At 45.4% G+C, this 18,072-nt stretch overlaps 1 long non-coding RNA gene across 1 annotated transcript; it reads right to left on the reverse strand.

Moving 5' to 3' along the window:
* Positions 1–1,020: 1,020 nt before the first annotated feature.
* LOC129853688 (uncharacterized) lies at positions 1,021–6,989 on the reverse strand. Its single transcript, XR_008759164.1, has 2 exons — positions 6,279–6,989; positions 1,021–5,658 (listed from the first exon to the last, which is right to left on the reverse strand). It is a non-coding gene; the product is annotated as an uncharacterized LOC129853688 (long non-coding RNA).
* Positions 6,990–18,072: the final 11,083 nt, after the last annotated feature.

Raw genomic sequence — 18,072 nt, forward strand, 5'->3', positions numbered from 1 at the left:
TAAACCAAAGAAAAACTTGGTTGAGGCCACCATTTCACATATTTCCTGAAAATGTTTTCTCACCAATGCCTCCTGTGCTCTGATACCCAGCAGGTCTGCCAATGCAGCTTTTTTTCCTCTTGAGGGCCTGAGTATGGCCTCGATCTCCCGTGGTCTCAACCAATGTCAGGAGTTCCACTATTTCAGACTCTAGGGCATTCATTGATCTGGTGACATTCATTGGGTACTGATTACGTAATTGTTGAATCTGGATTTTCCCTGTATCCCACCACTGTTGAAGGGATACAAAACTCGCCTTTTAAGACCTCCACCTCTCCCAGAAAAAACTAAAACATTTCCTGAAGTAAGCATCACTCAATAAAGTTATATTAAAATGCCAGTATGTGCTTTAGGGTTTTGCAGCGTTAATGAACACCACCTCTGTTATTAAACAATGATCAGAAAATCCCACTGGGGTTATCACACTTGATTTACAGACCTGAGATTGATGCTCAAAACAATAAAACCTATCTAACCTGGCCAGAGAGATGGTGTTCTCTCTCAAATGGGCCCATGTGTACTGTCTCGTGCCTCCATGTTGGCTCCGCCAAATATCACACAGTTCATGTGTTACAATAAGGCGTTGAGGCTATATGAGGTTCTTTGTGGTTTCTATTTAAATCACTGACTGTGCAGTTAACCTGTTTGGCGTGCAAGCCCGACGTCGGTACATTTATGACAACAGCCACTTCAAGTGCAGGGTGCGAAATTCAAAAGATTTTTTTTTTTTATATTTAACTTTCACACATTAACAAGTCCAATACAGCATATGAAAGGTGCACATCTCGTGAATCCAGCCAACATGTCCTATTTTTAAAATGTTTTACAGGGAAGACAAAATATGTAAATCTATTAGCTAACCACGTTAGCAAAAGACTCCACTTTTATTACTCCATCAGTTTTTGACTCCATCAGTAGCTATCACAAATTCGGCCAAATAAAGATATAAATAGCCACTAACCAAGAAACAACCTCATCAGATGACAGTCTGATAACATATTTATTGTATAGCATATGTTTTTTCGAAAAATGTGCATATTTCAGGTATAAATCATAGTTTACATTGCAGCTACAGTCAGAAATTGCACCGAAAGCAGACAGAAAAATTACAGACACCAACGCCAAATAACTAAATACTCACCATAAAACATTTCTGAAAAATACATAGTGTACAGCAATTGAAAGACAGGCATCTTGTGATTCCAGACAATATTTATGATTTATCAAGTGTTTTACAGCGAAAACACAATATAGCGTTATATTAGTGTAGCCACAATAGCCAGAAACACTTGGGCGCCGACGACCAGTTCACATGCACGACAGATATTAGAAATAGCATCATAAAATGTTTCATACTTTTGGTGATCTTCCGTCAGAATGTTGGACAAGGTGTCCTTTGTCCAGAACAGTCGTTGTTTGGATCTGGAACAGCAAATTTCCCTCTTGATTTAGCATGGGCACTTGTCAAGTGGCACGGATCTCTCCAACGTCAACAAAGTCAGAGAACGGAACACGGCAAAACTCCCGAAAAAATTTCAATAATCTGATTAAACTATATTGAAAAACATACTTTACGATGATATGGTCACATGTATCAAATAAAATCTAAACCAGAGATGTTAGTCGTCCATAACGACAGCTAAACAGAAGGCAAATCCATGTCCTCTTTCGCGCGCTCCAGAAACAGGAAATGGACGGTCACGTCATACAAAGAGCTTTAATTCCACCTCAGACCAAGATAGACACGAAATTTCTTCTCTCACCGCCTCTTGACAACCAGGGGAAGGTGTATGAAGTGTACGTAGACTCTTACGTTCATTGCCCATGTATAGGCATGAAGTTGAACAGAGCATCGATTTCTGACATTCCACTTCCTGGTCAGGAAATGTGCTGCAGAAGGAGTTCTGTTTCACTCAGAGAAATAATTCAAACGGTTTTAGAAACTAGAGAGTGTTTTCTATCCAATAGTAATAATAATATGCATATTGTACGAGCAAGAATTGAGTACGAGGCCGTTTAAAATGGGCACGATTTAACTGGCTACTCAATACTGCCCCTTGCAGCCATAAGAAGTTAAAATCCTGAGCAAGAAATAAATAATCCTCAGCATTATATTTATCAGTGGTATTTGATAATGTCTCTAAAAAGATAATGTCTCTCTCAAGTGCCACCACTGGAGCATATACATTTATTTACAGCATGATTTTCGATTTAAAGGCAATGTTCCCGCTTTAGCGGAGACTGCATTCATGGTAAATGCTGCATATGTCAGTTCAATCGGAAATTACCTTTACATTTCTAGAGTGGAATCTGTAAAGCCTCAACATTTCTAAATAAACACTATATATACCGAAGTATGTGGACACCCCTTCAAATTAGTGGATTTGGCTATTTCAGACACACCCATGCTGACAGGTGTATAAAATCGAGCATGCAGCCATGCAATCTCCATAGACAAACATTGGCAGTAGAATGGCCTTACTAAAGAGCTCAGTGACTTTCAACATGGCACCGTCATAAAATGCCATCTTTCCAACAAGTCAGTTCGTCAAATTTCTGCCCTGCTAGAGCATCCCCGGTCAACTGTAAGTGCTATTATTGTGAAGTGGAAAAGTCTAGGAGCAACAACGGCTCAGCCGTAAAGTTGTAGGCCACACAAGCTCACAGAATGGGACCACCGAGTGCTGAAGTGCGTAAAAATAGGCTGTCTTCGGTTGCAACCCTCACCAGTGACAAACTTCCTTTGGAAGCAACATCAGCACAAGAACTGTTAGTCGGGAGCTTCATGAAATGGGTTTCCATGGCCAAACAGCTGCATGCAAGGCTAAGATAACCATACACAATGTCGAGTGTAGGCTGGAGTGGTGTAAAGCTCGACGAGATTGGACTCTGGAGCAGTGGAAATGCGTTCTTTGTAGTGATGAATCGCGCTTCACCATCTCGCAGTCCGATGGACGAATCTGGGTTGGCGGATGCCAGGACAACGCTACCTGCCTGAATGCATAGTGCCAACTGTAAAGTTTGGCGGAGGAGAAATAATGGTCTGGTGCTGTTTTTCATGGTTCGGGCTTGGCCCATTAGTTCCAGTGAAAGGAAATCTTAACGCTACAGCATACAAGTACATTCTAGACGATTCTATGATTGCAACTTTGTGGCAACAGTTTGGGGAAGGCCCTTTTCTGTTTCAGCATGACAATAGCCCTGTGCACAAAGCCAGGTTCATACAGAAATGGTTTGTTGATATCGAGGGGGAAGAACTTGACTCCCTGCACAGAGCCCTGAGCTCAACTCCATTGAACACCTTTGGGATGAATTGGAAGCCAGACATAATTGTCCAACGTCAGTGCCCGACCTCACTAATGTTCTTATGGCTGAATGGAAACAAGTCCCTGTAGCATTGTTCCAACATCTAGTGGAAAGCCTTCCCAGAAGAGTAGAGGTTGTTATAGCAGCAAAGGGGGGACCAACTCCATATTAATGCCCATGATTTTGGAATGAGATGTTCGACAAGCAGGTGTCCACATACTTTTGGTCATGTAGTGTAGAAAGAAGAAATTGGTCATAGTTCTGAACTTTATTCCTACCTGAGAACTTTAGCCTCGTATAGATCTATCACCTTTCCTTTCTCATTAAAGAGAAGTAAAACATCCCCATGGCCTGCCATTCCTTCTCTTGCCAATATGGATCGCTATTGCGAAGAGGAGACAGGGGAGGAAGGATATTACTCAATACTGCCACCTCCTAGATATTAAGTCTACCAACTCACAAACCTCCCAATACTCCTGGGGATTCTCTACAGTAACCTCCTCTTCCGTCACCTTTCCTTTTGTCTTCACTGATTTGAAATCCCAGTAGATGTGAAAGCAATAGGGTCACCTTTCCAGCTCTCTTACATCAGTGCAGAATCAGATGAAGGGAGGTAAATGAGGACTACTGAGATAAAGTTATCTAAAAAGGTATCAGTATTACTACTGAGCATCAATAATTTCTTCCATCATTCCCTCATATATGAACCACAGAGAAAAATCCATACTATTATCAGGCCTTTGTTTCTACGAAAAGATCCCGAGCTGGGACTAGAATAGCACTGTATCGACCTGCCCTGTCCTGAAGACGTCTGTTAGCGCTATTGATAGCTCCATTGTGTGCATGAATACACCAATGCACAGTCAAAACCCAGAGTAGACAGACATGTTTGATGTGTAGATCCGCAACATGATCTCACCAACACTACTGCTGCGGTAAGCCTATCTGTGTGAGAAATCGGCAAGCCTCAATCAAACTTTGAGTTATCGCTTTAAGAACCATTACAATGGTTACAGATCATGGAGGTGATAGGAGAGTTGGACAATGTCGACTGTTGACCATAGATATACAAAGTTTACGGAAGCCCGTTTCCGTATGTCACTCTGTGGCAATCATATAGGCATTTCACAAGAGTCTGATGATAAGATAAAGAATGGTGGTGAAATCTACTATAGCTGGCCCTAAATTGTACTGTGTATTTCTGAATACTACCAGCCTCTGTCAGGCTATGAGCAAATAATTAAAAAGCATTATCTCAGCAAACATTACATTTGTGTCTTGTTGCTCTGTATTTTAACCTGGGTTTCAGGGACAAAGTCAAAAATCATCTCTACCTCTACCACCTCTCTCCATCTTTCTCTCTGTCTCTCTATATTCTTTCTCCCTCCCCCCCTCTCTCCCCCCTCTTTCTTACTGCCTATTGTTGTGGTGCTGTGGGTTATTACATTGATCTTAAACTTATGGAATAGTTCACAATAGCCTATGCCCAGTGGTGACCCGTCATTCAGACCAGTCATTTTGATTGCCAGTTTTGCATGTTATTTTGACATTAATACGTGTCATATATCAGTTTGCATACTGAGTAAGGCAGCTCTAAAATGCAGGGGTTTCAGCCTAGCTCAGTCCTTTCTGTGGTGGAGAGGCAGCCAGTGGAAAATACAGAGCGTAGGGGTTGGTAATCTTCTCTAGTTGCGCTGTGATTGGTTTAGTGTGCTGTCACTCATAAAGGGTTCAATCAATCAATCAATCATTCAAATGTATTTATAAAGCCCTTTTAACATCAGCCGATGTCACAAAGTGAAACTCAGCCTAAAACCCCAAACAGCAAGCAATGCAGATGTAGAAGCACGGTGGCTAGGAACAACTCCCAAGAAAGGCAGGAACCTAGGAAGAAACCTAGAGAGGAACCAGGCTCCGAGGGGTGGCCAGTCCTCTTCTGGCTGTGCCAGGTTGAGACTATAACAGTACATGGCCAAGATGTTCAAACGTTCATAGATGACCTGCAGGGTCAAATAATAATAATAATCACAGTGGTTGTGGAGGGTGCAACAGGTCAGCACCTCAGGAGTAAATGTCAGTTGGCTTTTCATAGCCAAGCATTCAGAGTTAGAAACAGCAGGTGTGGTAGAGAGAGAGAGTCGAAAACAGCAGGTCGAAAACAGCAAGATAGCACGTCTGGTGAACAGGTCAGGGTTCCATTGCCGCAGGCAGAACAGACGAAACTGGAGCAGCAGCACGACCAGGTGGACTGGGGACAGCAAGGAGTCATCAGGCCAGGTAGACCTGAGGCAAGGTCCCAGGGCTCAGGTTCTCCTGGAGGAGAGGGAGAGAGAGAGAGAATTAGAGGGAGCATACTTAAATTCACACAGGACACCAAATCAAATCAAATCAAATGTATTTATATAGCCCTTCGTACATCAGCTGATATCTCAAAGTGCTGTACAGAAACCCAGCCTAAAACCCCAAACAGCAAGCAATGCAGGTGTAGAAGCACGGTGACTAGGAAAAACTCCATAGAAAGGCCAAAACCTAGGAAGAAACCATTCTATGAGGGGTGGCCAGTCCTCTTCTGGCTGTGCCGGGTGGAGATTTTAACAGAACATGGCCAAGATGTTCAAATGTTCATAAATGTGATTAAACACAAAAGGATGACAAAACCCAACGTTTTTGAAACCTTACTGTAGTTAGCAACCACAGGTCTGGTCAGAGATCCTGTAGAAACAGAATGTTCAGTCTAAAGCGAGGTTGAGGTGTGTGAATTCATCCCATTGCCACGCCTCTGAGCTGTGACTGTGACTGGACGTGTTATATAGATGGTTAAAAGTAGCTGGGTGGTGGTTTGAGAAAAGCTCCAAATTGGTATTTCTAGGTCATAAATGCATGGTCAAATAATAATAATCACAGTAGTTATCGAGGGTGCAGCAAGTCAGCACCTCAGGAGTAAATGTCAGTTGGCTTTTCATAGCCGATCATTAAGAGTATCTCTACCGCTCCTGCGGTCTCTAGAGAGTTGAAAACAGCAGGTCTGGGACAGGTAGCACGTCCGGTGAACAGGTCAGGGTTCCATAGCCGCAGGCAGAACAGTTGAAACTGGAGCAGCAGCAAGGCCAGGTGGACTGGGGACAGCAAGGAGTCATCATGCCAGGTAGTCCTGACGCATGGTCCTAGGGCTCAGGTCCTCCGAGAGAGAGAAAGAAAGAGAGAAGGAGAGAATTAGAGAGAGCATACTTAAATTCACACAGGACACTGGATAAGACAGGAGAAGTACTCCAGATATAACAAACTGACCCTAGCCCCTCGACACATAAACTACTGCAGCGTAATCAAATCAAATCAAATCAAATCAAATTTTATTAGTCACATACACATGGTTAGCAGATGTTAATGCGAGTGTAGCGAAATGCTTGTGCTTCTAGTTCCGACAATGCAGTAATAACAACAAGTAATCTAACCTAACAATTCCACAACTACTACCTTATACACGCAAGTGTAAAGGGATAAAGAATATGTACATAAAGATATATGAATGAGTGATGGTACAGAACGGCATAGGCAAGATGCAGTACATGGTATAGAGTACGGTATATACCTATGAGATGAGTACTGTAGGGTACAGGGGCTGAGTCACTGGCTTACTGGTGCTCTTTCATGCCGTCCCTAGGAGGGATGCGTCACTTGAGTGGGTTGAGTCACTGACGTGATCTTCCTGTCTGGGTTGGCGCCCCCCCCTGGTTTGTGTCGTGGCGGAGATCTTTGTGGGCTATACTCGGCCTCCAGCATAAATACTGGAGGCTGAGACAGGAGGGGTCAGGAGACACTGTGGCCCCATCCGATGATACCCCCGGACAGGGCCAAACAGGAAGGATATAACCCCACCCACTTTGCCAAAGGACAGCCCCCACACCACTAGAGGGATATCTTCAAACACCAACTTACCATCCTGAGACAAGGCCGAGTATAGCCCACAAAGATCTCCGCCACGCGCCAACCCAGACAGGAAGATCACGTCAGTGACTCAACCCACTCAAGTGACGCATCCCTCCTAGGGACGGCATGAAAGAGCACCAGTAAGCCAGTGACTCAGCCCCTGTAATAGGGTTAGAGGCAGAGAATCCCAGTGGAGAGAGGGGAACCGGCCAGGCAGAGACAGCAAGGGCGGTTCGTTGCTCCAGAGCCTTTCCATTCACCTTCACACTCCTGGGCCAGACTACACTCATATGACCTACTGAAGAGATAAGTCTTCAGTAAAGACTTAAAGGTTGAGACCGAGTCTGCGTCTCTCACATGGGTAGGCAGACCATTCCATAAAAATGGAGATCTATAGGAGAAAGCCCTGCCTCCAGCTGTTTGCTTATAAATTCTAGGGACAATTAGGAGGCCTGCATCTTGTGACCGTAGCGTACGTGTAGGTATGTACGGCAAGACCAACTCGGAAAGATAGGTAGGAGCAAGCCCATGTAACGCTTTGTAGGTTAACAGTAAAACCTTGAAATCAGCCCTTGCCTAAAACAGGAAGCCAGTGTAGGGAGGCTAGCACTGGAGTAATATGATAAATATGTTGGGTTCTAGTCAGGATTCTAGCAGCCGTATTTAGCACTAACTGACGATTATTTAGTGCTTTATCCGGGTAGCCGGAAAGTAGAGCATTGCAGTAGTCTAACCTAGAAGTAACAAAAGCATGGATACATTTTTCTGCATCATTTTTGGACAGAAAATTTCAGATTTTTGCAATGTTACGTAGATGGAAAAAAGCTGTCCTTGAAACAGTCTTGATATGTTCGTCAAAAGAGAGATCAGGGTCCAAAGTAACGCTGAGGTCCTTCACAGTTTTATTTGAGACGACTTTACAACCATCAAGATTAATTGTCAGATTCAACAGAAGATCTCTTTTTTTGGGACCTAGAACAAGCATCTCTGTTTTGTCCGACTTTAAAAGTAGAACGTTTTCAGCCATCCACTTCCTTATGTCTGAAACACAGGCTTCTAGCGAGGGCAATTTTGTGGCTTCACCATGTTTCATTGAAATTTCATTAAATCATTTCTAACTCCTTAACAATTTCTGCTTGTTAGTTTTTGCTACCATGTGGGTTTTAGCTTGCTTGAGCATGCTAACTGAGGAGTGTTAATTCACCTGTTTCCATACATGTTTCATTTTAAAACAGGTATCTTACCAAAAAGTTGTTTAATCTAACTGCTTAACTTTGGGAGAGAGTGGTAATCAGCCGGGAACTCCTGAAACATGGAGCAGTAGCCATTTCACAGATTGAGGGAGACAATGCCATCCTGTCTGATGTTCAGACTCTGCTTGCAGATGTAAGAGAATAAATCCATACTGCCCTGCCCACTTCACTGCTCCAAGCAGAGGAAACTGCAATTCTAAAATACATCAAAAAGCGTGAAGACTTCTGCCTGAAGCCCATACACGCCACAGCGTACATGTTGGACCCCAAGTCTGCTAGAAAGAGCATCCTGTCTAGTGCAGAGATCAACAAGGCCTATGGTGTCATCACTACCGTGTCTCGCCACCTTGGCCTGGATGAGGGCAATGTTCTTGGCAGTCTTGCGAAGTAGACTTCCAAGCAAGGCCTTTGGGATGGAGATGCAATATGGCAGCCGTGCCAACACATCTCCTCAGCCACCTGGTGGAAGGGACTTTGTGGTTCTGAGGCTCTTTCCCCAGTTGCCTCCATCATCCTCCAAATCCCACCAATATCAGCTGCCTCAGAGCACAACTGGTCCTTGTTTGGGAACACACACACCAAAGCACGCAACAGGCTGACCAATACAAGGGTTGACAAATTTGTGGCCATCTGGGCAAAGTTGAGGCTCTTTGAGCCTGACAACGAGCCATCCTCAACAAGGTTGGAAAGTGACAGTAAAGATGAGGCCTCAGAGTCTGATGATCAACAGGTGGACATTGAGGAGGTCCAGGGAGAAGACATGGAAGCCTGAGAGGAAGACAACCAAAGCTTTAGTTTCTAGACTATCATTTTACAGATGTATGTTGAAAACGTTTTTGGGAGATGCAATGGATCATTGGGGATCATTCAATATTCCCTTTCTTTTGTTGTTCAGTGAAATCATCCCATGTGAAGAGTCAACTGATTTAATTCAAGTTAAATTTGTAACTAAATTGTTTTTTTTATTTCTATTGGAACGATTTAATCATTTGCAATTGTCTACTTATGATAAGGTAAAAGGTTTTATGTTTCTGTCTCCATATGATATTGTAAATATATCCAATGCAAAAAAACATCTACATTTAAATGGTATTAATATTAATTTGCATATATTTCCGTTAATTCCCGTTAATTCCCACGGAAAGTTTCCATCTCTGAATATTCCCCAAATTGTGCAACCCTATTCAAATGTAGGAACTGGGTTCTACAGTTCGAACCCCTGCTGTCTCTGGCTCCACACCCACCCCGCCCGGCCATCTAGATGTGTGAAAGTTAGTGTATAAGATAATGATGCATCATGTATGACATTCCTGGGAGTGTGTAATCTAAAAATGTGTAATACCATATCATTTTTGTATGTTCTCTATAGTTATGTACTTGAAAATGTATCAATTGACCAATTCGGCCCATTTGGGCAGACTTGATACAAAATATTGTCTAGTATTGCAACGCTTCAGTGGATCAATCTGAAACTTTGCACATACACTGCTGCCATCTAGTGGCCAAAATCTAAATTGCGCCTAATCTGCAATATTACATTATGGCCTTTCTCTTGCATTTAAAAGATGATGGAACAAAATAAATAAAACAAACGCATGTTTTTTGGTGTGTATTCTCTTTTACCAGATCTAATGTGTAATATTTTCCTACATTTATTTCATATTTCCACAACCTTCAAAGTGTTTCCTTTCAAATGGTATCAAGAATATGCATACCCTTGCTTCAGGTCCTGAGCTACAGGCAGTTAGATTTGGGTATGTCATTTTAGGCGAAAATTGCAAAGAATTTGATTTTTAAGCAAGTCAGCCGTGTCAGCTATGTTTTTAAAAAGGCAGTAAATAAGGCTGAATGAACTGTTTCGCTGCCAGACAAGGCTCCGCTGATAGCCAGGTGTAGCGATGGTAATTTTGACCCACCAAGTTTTACATACTAAAATCGCCACTGCCTATGCCTGGTGGTGCTCCTTGTTTCAGTTACCCAAATGCAAAGCAAACAAACAATTCATATGTTGTTACTGCTGAATTATACAATGTAATGTTTTAGTAAGCTACCTGGTCATTTCTGTAGGCATGCTATGTAATATAAACAATTTAGTTTACATGTTAATGATATAGCTGACTACAAAAGTTAAATCTTGAACATTTAAAAAAAATATATATAATAATGTATCTAACCATGTGTGTAACAACTTGATTGGAAATAACTGTATCAGGCAGCAACAGTAGAATCAGCAATCCTCACCCAAAAATGTTTTATTTACAAAGCAAACTGTATTGAATGATGCTGCATTCATAACCTAGTGGGAAGCTGATATTTACCGCATACGACTGGGAAAAAACACTTAAACGCCCCTCCAACTGGTAATTACTAGTGGGTTAAATTGGTCCGGGTCCCGCCGGGTCCGTGACCTGGCACCTATGATCCAAATGAGAGCCAGGCCGAGCTGAGACCTGGTCCCTTTCGTGAGCCTATTCGAATTATCTAATGAAAAATGTTGTCCACATGTAATTTTCCACAGCCAACAACACGAGTAAGCAACAGCTACATCAGACAACCCCATAGTAGAATAGTTTACCTGTTCAATTGTTCAGCCTGTCGTATTCTATGCAAGAAAATAATGTTCCTCTGGAGGAGCATTCAAATTGCTCGTGCCGCAAAGGGAGAGAAATATGCATGCCCAGTCAGTAGACTCCAAAATTGTTATTGCAGTTGCAGGAAAACATACCTTTGAAAGTAGTTTTTATGGCCATTGTTAAAAGAGGAGGATCACTTAGCTTTATACTATTACTAGGTTACACTCAGCCTATTTGTCAAACCTTAGGAATTAGTGAAATGCAACATTTTTGAACCAGTGTTTTTAGCAGCAGCATGGTTTATGCGTGTCAGGGAGAGCCAATGGCGTTGAACGCATTGGGAAGACCAGGGCTAAATGTAAAAAGGGTCAGGTGTAACAGGTAGGCCTACATTATATGACTTGCCTAGTTAAATAAAGGTTAAATATAATAATATTCACAGTACATGATCCTTGGTTTGCCAGTGAAACATTTTTTGGGGGAAATGCAAGATATTCAAATCAAATTTTATTTGTCATATTGTCATGTTCTGACCATAGTTCTTGTGTGTTTTGCTTGTTTTAGTGTTGGTCCGGACGTGAGCTGGGTGGGCATTCTATGTTGTGTGTCTAGTTTGTCTGTTTCTATGTTTGGCCTAATATGGTTCTCAATCAGAGGCAGATGTTTTGTGTTGTCTCTGATTGAGAATCATATATAGGTGGCTTGTTTTGTGTTGGGGTTTGTGGGTGGTTGTTTCCTGTCTTTGTGTTTTCTCTGCACCAGATAGGGCTGTATCGGTTAGCCACATTTTGTTATTTTGTATTTGTAAGTGTTCACTGTTTATCGTTTAATTAAACATGTTGAGCACTGGCTACGCTGCGTGTTGGTCCGATCCCTGTTACACTCTCTCTTCTCGTGAAGAGAGGGAAGGCTGCCGTTACACATATGCTCTGAATACAAAAGGTGTAGACCTTACAGTGAAATGCTTACTTACAAGCCCTTAACCAACAATGCAGTTTAAAGAGATAATACATAAAAATAGAAGTAACAAATAATTAAAGAGCAGCTGTAAAATAACAATAGCGAGGCTATATACCGGGGGTAACGGTACAGAGTCAATGTGCGGGGGCACCGGTTAGTTGAGGTAATTGAGGTAGTATATACATGTGGGTAGAGTTTTTAAAGTGACTTGTGCATAGATAATAACAGAGAGTAGCAGCAGCGTAAAAGAGGGGTGGGGGGGCGGGGGCAAGTAGTCTGGGTAGCCATTTGATTAGATGTTCAGGAGTCTTATGGCTTGGGGGTAGAAGCTGTTAAGAAGCCTCTTGGACCTAGACTTGGCACTCCGGTACCGCTTGACGTGCAGTAGCAGAGAGAACAGTCTATGACTAGGGTGGCTGGAGTCTTTGACAATTTTTAGGGTCTTACTCTGACACCGCCTGGTAAAGAGGTCCTGGATGGCAGGAAGCTTGGCCCCAGTGATGTACTGGGCCGTACGCACCACCCTCTGTGGTGCCTTGCGGTCAGAGGCAGAGCAGTTGCCATACCAGGCAGTGATGCAACCCATCAGAATGCAACTGTAGAACCTTTTGAAGATCTGAGGACACATGACAAATCTTTTGAGCCTCCTGAGGGGGAATAGGTTTTGTCGTGCCCTCTTCACAACTGTCTTGGTGTGCTTGGACCATGTTAGTTTGTTGGTGATGTGGACACCAAGGAACTTGAAGCTCTCAACCTGATCCACGACAGCCCCGTCGATGAGAATGGGGGCGTGCTCGGACCTCCTGTCACGATCGTCAACGGGACTGAGAGAGGACCAAGGCGCAGCGCGTGGAAAGTACATCTTCTTTTTCTTTAAAGAAGGAAAAAACAAAACAGACGACCGTGAAGCTATCAAACATAAGTGCTGACACAAAACACTTCAACATAGACATAGAAAACATAGACTGCCCACCCAAAGCTCACGCCCTGACCAATAAACACATACAAAACAGGTCAGGAACGTGACATAACCCCCCCCCTTAAGGTGCGAACTCCGGGCGCACCAGCACAAAGTCTAGGGGAGGGTCTGGGTGGGCATCTGACCACGGTGGTGGCTCAGGCTCAGGGCGAGGTCCCCACCCCACCATAGTCACTCCCCGCTTCCGTATCCCCCTCCCAATGACCACCCTCCAACTAAACCCACCTAAATGAAGGAGCAGCATCGGGATAAGGGGCAGCACCGGGATAAGGGGCAACAGCTCCGGGCTGAGGGACGGCAGCTCCGGGCTGAGGGACTCTGGCAGGTCCTGGCTGAGGGACTCTGGCAGGTCCTGGCTGAGGGACTCTGGCAGGTCCTGGCTGAGGGACTCTGGCAGGTCCTGGCTGAGGGACTCTGGCAGGTCCTGGCTGAGGGACTCTGGCAGGTCCTGGCTGGACGGCTCTGGCAGGTCCTGGCTGGACGGCTCTGGCTGGTCCTGGCTGGACGGCTCTGGCTGGTCCTGGCTGGACGGCTGCTCTGGCAGATCCTGTCTGGTTGGCGGCTCTGGCAGATCCTGTCTGGTTGGCGGCTCTGGCAGATCCTGACTGACGAATGGCTCTAGCGGCTCCTGACTGACTAACGGCTCTGACGGCTCGGGACAGACGGGCGGCTCTAATGGCTCGGGACAGACGGATGGCTCAGACGGCACTGGGCAGACGGATGGCTCAGATGGCGCTGGGGAGACGGATGGCTCAGATGGCGCTGGGGAGACGGATGGCTCAGATGGCGCTGGGGAGACGGATGGCTCAGATGGCGCTGGGGAGACGGATGGCTCTGGCCGGAATAGGCGCACTGTAGGCCTGGTGCGTGGTGCCGGAACTGGAGGCACCGGGCTAAGGACACGCACCTTCAGGCTAGTGCGGGGAGAAGGAACAGGGCATACTGGACCCTGGGGACGCACATTAGGCCTAGTGCGTGGTGCCGGAACTGGTGGTACCGGGCTGGGGACACGCATCTCAGGGCTAATGCGGGGAGCAGCAACAGGATGCACAGGACTCTGGAGACGCACAGGAGGCTTGGTGCGTGGTGCCGGAATTGGTGGTACCGGGCTGGAGACACGCACCATAGGACGAGTGCGTGGAGGAGGAGCTCTGGAGACACACTGGAAGCCTGGTGCGTGGTGTAGGCACTGGTGGAACTGGACTGGGGCGGGGAGGTGGCGCCGGAAATACCGGACCGTACAGGCGTACTGGTTCCCTTGAGCACCGAGCCTGCCCAACCTTACCTGGTTGAATGCTCCCCGTCGCCCGACCAGTGCGGGGAGGTGGAATAACCCGCACCGGACTATGTAGGCGAACCGGGGACACCATGCGTAAGGCTGGTGCCATGTATGCCGGCCCGAGGAGACGCACTGGAGACTAGACGCGTTGAGCCGGCTTCATGACACCTGGCTCAATGCCCAATCCAGCCCTACCAGTGCGGGGAGGTAGAATAACCCGCACCGGGCTATGAACACGTACAGGAGACACCGTGCGCTCTACTGCGTAACACGGTGTTCGCCTGTACTCCCGCTCTCCACGGTTAGCCTGGGAAGTGGGCGCAGGTCTCCTACCTTCCCTCGGCCCACTACCTCTAAGCCCCCCCCCCAAGATTGTTTTTGGGCTGACTCACAGGCTTCCTACCGCGTCGTCGTGCTGCCTCCATTCGCCGGTATCCCTCCTCGCACTGCGCCAGAGAATCCCAGGCTGGCTCCGGCACTCGCCCTGGGTCGATCGCCCACCTGTCGATCTCCTCCCACGTAGTGTAGTCCAGATTACGCTCCCATTTCCATGCCTCCTTGCGCTGCTCCTGTTGCCGCTTTTCACGCTGCTTGATCCCATATTGGTGGGGAATTCTGTCACGATCGTCAACGGGACTGAGAGAGGACCAAGGCGCAGCGCGTGGAAAGTACATCTTCTTTTTATTTAAAGAAGGAAAAAACAAAACAGACGACCGTGAAGCTATCAAACATAAGTGCTGACACAAAACACTTCAACATAGACATAGAAAACATAGACTGTCCACCCAAAACTCACGCCCTGACCAATAAAAACATACAAAACAGGTCAGGAACGTGACACCTCCTTTTCCTGTAGTCCACAATCATCTCCTCAGTCTTGATCACATTGAGGGATAGGTTGTTGTCCTGGTACAACACAGCCAGGTCTCTGACCTCCTCCCTATATGCTGTCTTGTCGTTGTTGGTGATCAGGCCTACCACTGTCATCGGCAAACTTAATGATGGTGTTGGAGTCGTGCCTGGCCGTGCAGTCATGAGTGAACAGGGAGTACTGGAGGGGAATGAGCACGTACCCCTGAGGGGCCCCTGTGTTGAGGATCAGCATGGCGGATGTGTTGTTACCTACCCTTACCACCTGGGGGGCGGCCCGTCAGGAAGTCCAAGATCCAGTTGCTGAGGGAGGTGTTAAGTTCCACGGTCCTTAGCTTAGTGTTGAGCTTTGAGGGCACTATGGTGTTGAACGCTGAGCTGTAATCAATGAATAGCATTCTCACATGGGTGTTCCTTTTGTCCAGGTGTGAAAGGGCAGTGTGGAGTGCAATAGAGATTGCATCATCTGTGGATCTGTTGGTGCGGTATGCAAATTGACTAGGGTTTCTGGGATAACGGCTTAGATGTGAGCCATGGCCAGCCTTTCAAAGCACGTCATGGCTACAGACGTGAGTGCTACAGGTCGGTAGTCATTGAGGCAGGTTACCTTAGTTTTCTTGGGCACAGGGACTATGTTGGTCTGCTTGAAACATGTTGGTATTACAGACTCAGACAGGGAGAGATTGAAAATGTCACTGAAGACACTTGCCAGTTGGTCAGTGCATGCTCGGAGCACACATTCTGGTAATCCGTCTGGCCCTGGGGCTTGGGAATGTTGACCTGTTTAAAAGTCTTACTCACATTGGCTGCGTAGAGTGTGATCACACAGTCCTTTGGGATCAGCTGGTGCTCTCATGCATGTTTTAGTGTTACTTGCCTCGAAGCGAGAATAGAAGTAATTTAGCTCATCCGGTAGGCTCGTGTCACTGGGCTGCTCTCGGCTGTGCTTCCCTTTGTAATCTGTAATGGTTTGCAAGCCCTGCCACATCCGACGAGCGTCGGAGCCGGTGTAGTACGATTCGATCTTAGTCCTGTATTGATGCTTTTCCTGTTTGATGTTTCGTCGGAGGGCATAGCGGGATTTCTTATAAGCTTCCGGGTTAGAGTCCCACTCCTTGAAAGCGGTAGCTCTACCCTTTAGCTCAGTGAGGATGTTGCCTGTAATCCATGTCTTCTGGTTGGGGTATGTACACCCTGTGGGGACAACGTCGTCAATGCACTTATTGATGAAGCCAGCAACTGATGTGGTGTATTCCTCAATGCCATCGGAAGAATCCCAGAACATATTCTAGTCTGTGCTAGCAAAACAGTCCTGTAGCTTAGCATCTGCTTCATCTGACCACTTTTTATTGACCGAGTCACTGTTCCTTCTTGCTTTAATATTGATTGTAAGCAGGAATCACTAGGATAGAATTATGGTCAGATTTTCCAAATGGAGGGCGAGAGAGAGCTTTGTACGCGTCTCTGTGTGTGGAGTAAATGTGGTTTAGAGTTATTTTCCCCCTGGTTGCACATTTAACATGCTGATAGAAATTAGGTAAACCGGATTTAAGTTTCCCTGCATTAAAGTCCCCGGCCACTAGGATCACCGCCTCTGGATGAGCGTTTTCCTGTTTGCCTTTGGCAGTATACAGCTCATTGAGTGCAGTCTTAGTGCCAGCATCGGTCTGTGGTGGGATGTAGACAGCTACGAAAAATATAGGTGAAAACTCTCTCGGTAGATAGTGTGGTCTACAGCATATCATGACATACTCTACCTCAGGCGAGCAAAACCTCGAGACTTCCTTAGATATCGTGCACCAACTGTTGTTTACAAATATACATAGACCGCCACCCTTTGTCTTACCAGAGGCTGCTGTTCTATCCTGCCGATACAGTGTATAATCCACCAGCTGTATGTTATTCATGTCGTTGTTCAGCCACAACTCGGTGAAACATAAGATATTACAGTTTTTAATGTCTCGTTAGTAGGATATAAGTGCTTTTAGTTCGTCCAATTTATTATCCAGCGATTGTACGTTGGCCAGTAGTATGGATGGCAAAGGCAGATTAGCCACTCTTCGGCGGATCCTCACAAGGCACCCCAAACTCTTTCCGTGATACCTCTTCCGTCTTTTTCTCCTGCGAATGACGGGAATGAGGGCCTGTTCGGGTGTCTGGAGTAAATCCCTCTCGCCCGACTCATTAAAGAGAAATTCTTCATCCAGTTCAAGGTGAGTCATCGCTGTTCTGATGTCCAGAGGCTCTTTCCGGACATAAGAGACGGTAGCAGCAACATTATGTACAAAATAAGTTACAAAGAATGCGAAAAAACTAAAACAATAGCACGGTTGGTTAAGAGCCCATGAAACGGCAGCCATCCTCTCCGGACCCATTTTATTAAGCTATATGTTGCTGTAACTAGCAACAAGATAGCCTGGTGTTTAGACTTTAGAGTTTGTGATCTAGCTAATGATTAGCCCAATGTAATAATGTCAGATGGGCAACCCTCAGTCTATTTAGTTATAGCCACTATGCTGCACCAGGTGGACTACGTCAGGTGATAATGCTTATAGCTAAATACCACACCTGCCTGATAATACGGACAAATATGTTATGAACACAGCATGAGAATGGAATATTGTTTACTGTCATTACAAAATAAACAGAATCTCACTGACCCACAGCTCTTTTTGGTTGTGTTCCCCTGCTCAGACTTTGCATGCATCAAGCAATGGTTGCGTGCAACGTCATCGACTGTCTCTTCAACTGATAGATTGCTATAACATAATATTTGGTAAGCTGATACTTAAAATAAATATCCAGGTGTTGTAAAAAGTCAAATTGCACTATAGTAAACAGCAGCGCAGAGAAACATCTGAAGCAATTCTTTCAATGAAAAGAGAG

The sequence above is a fragment of the Salvelinus fontinalis genome, chromosome 1, assembly GCF_029448725.1.
Source record: "Salvelinus fontinalis isolate EN_2023a chromosome 1, ASM2944872v1, whole genome shotgun sequence".
NCBI lineage: Eukaryota > Metazoa > Chordata > Actinopteri > Salmoniformes > Salmonidae > Salvelinus > Salvelinus fontinalis.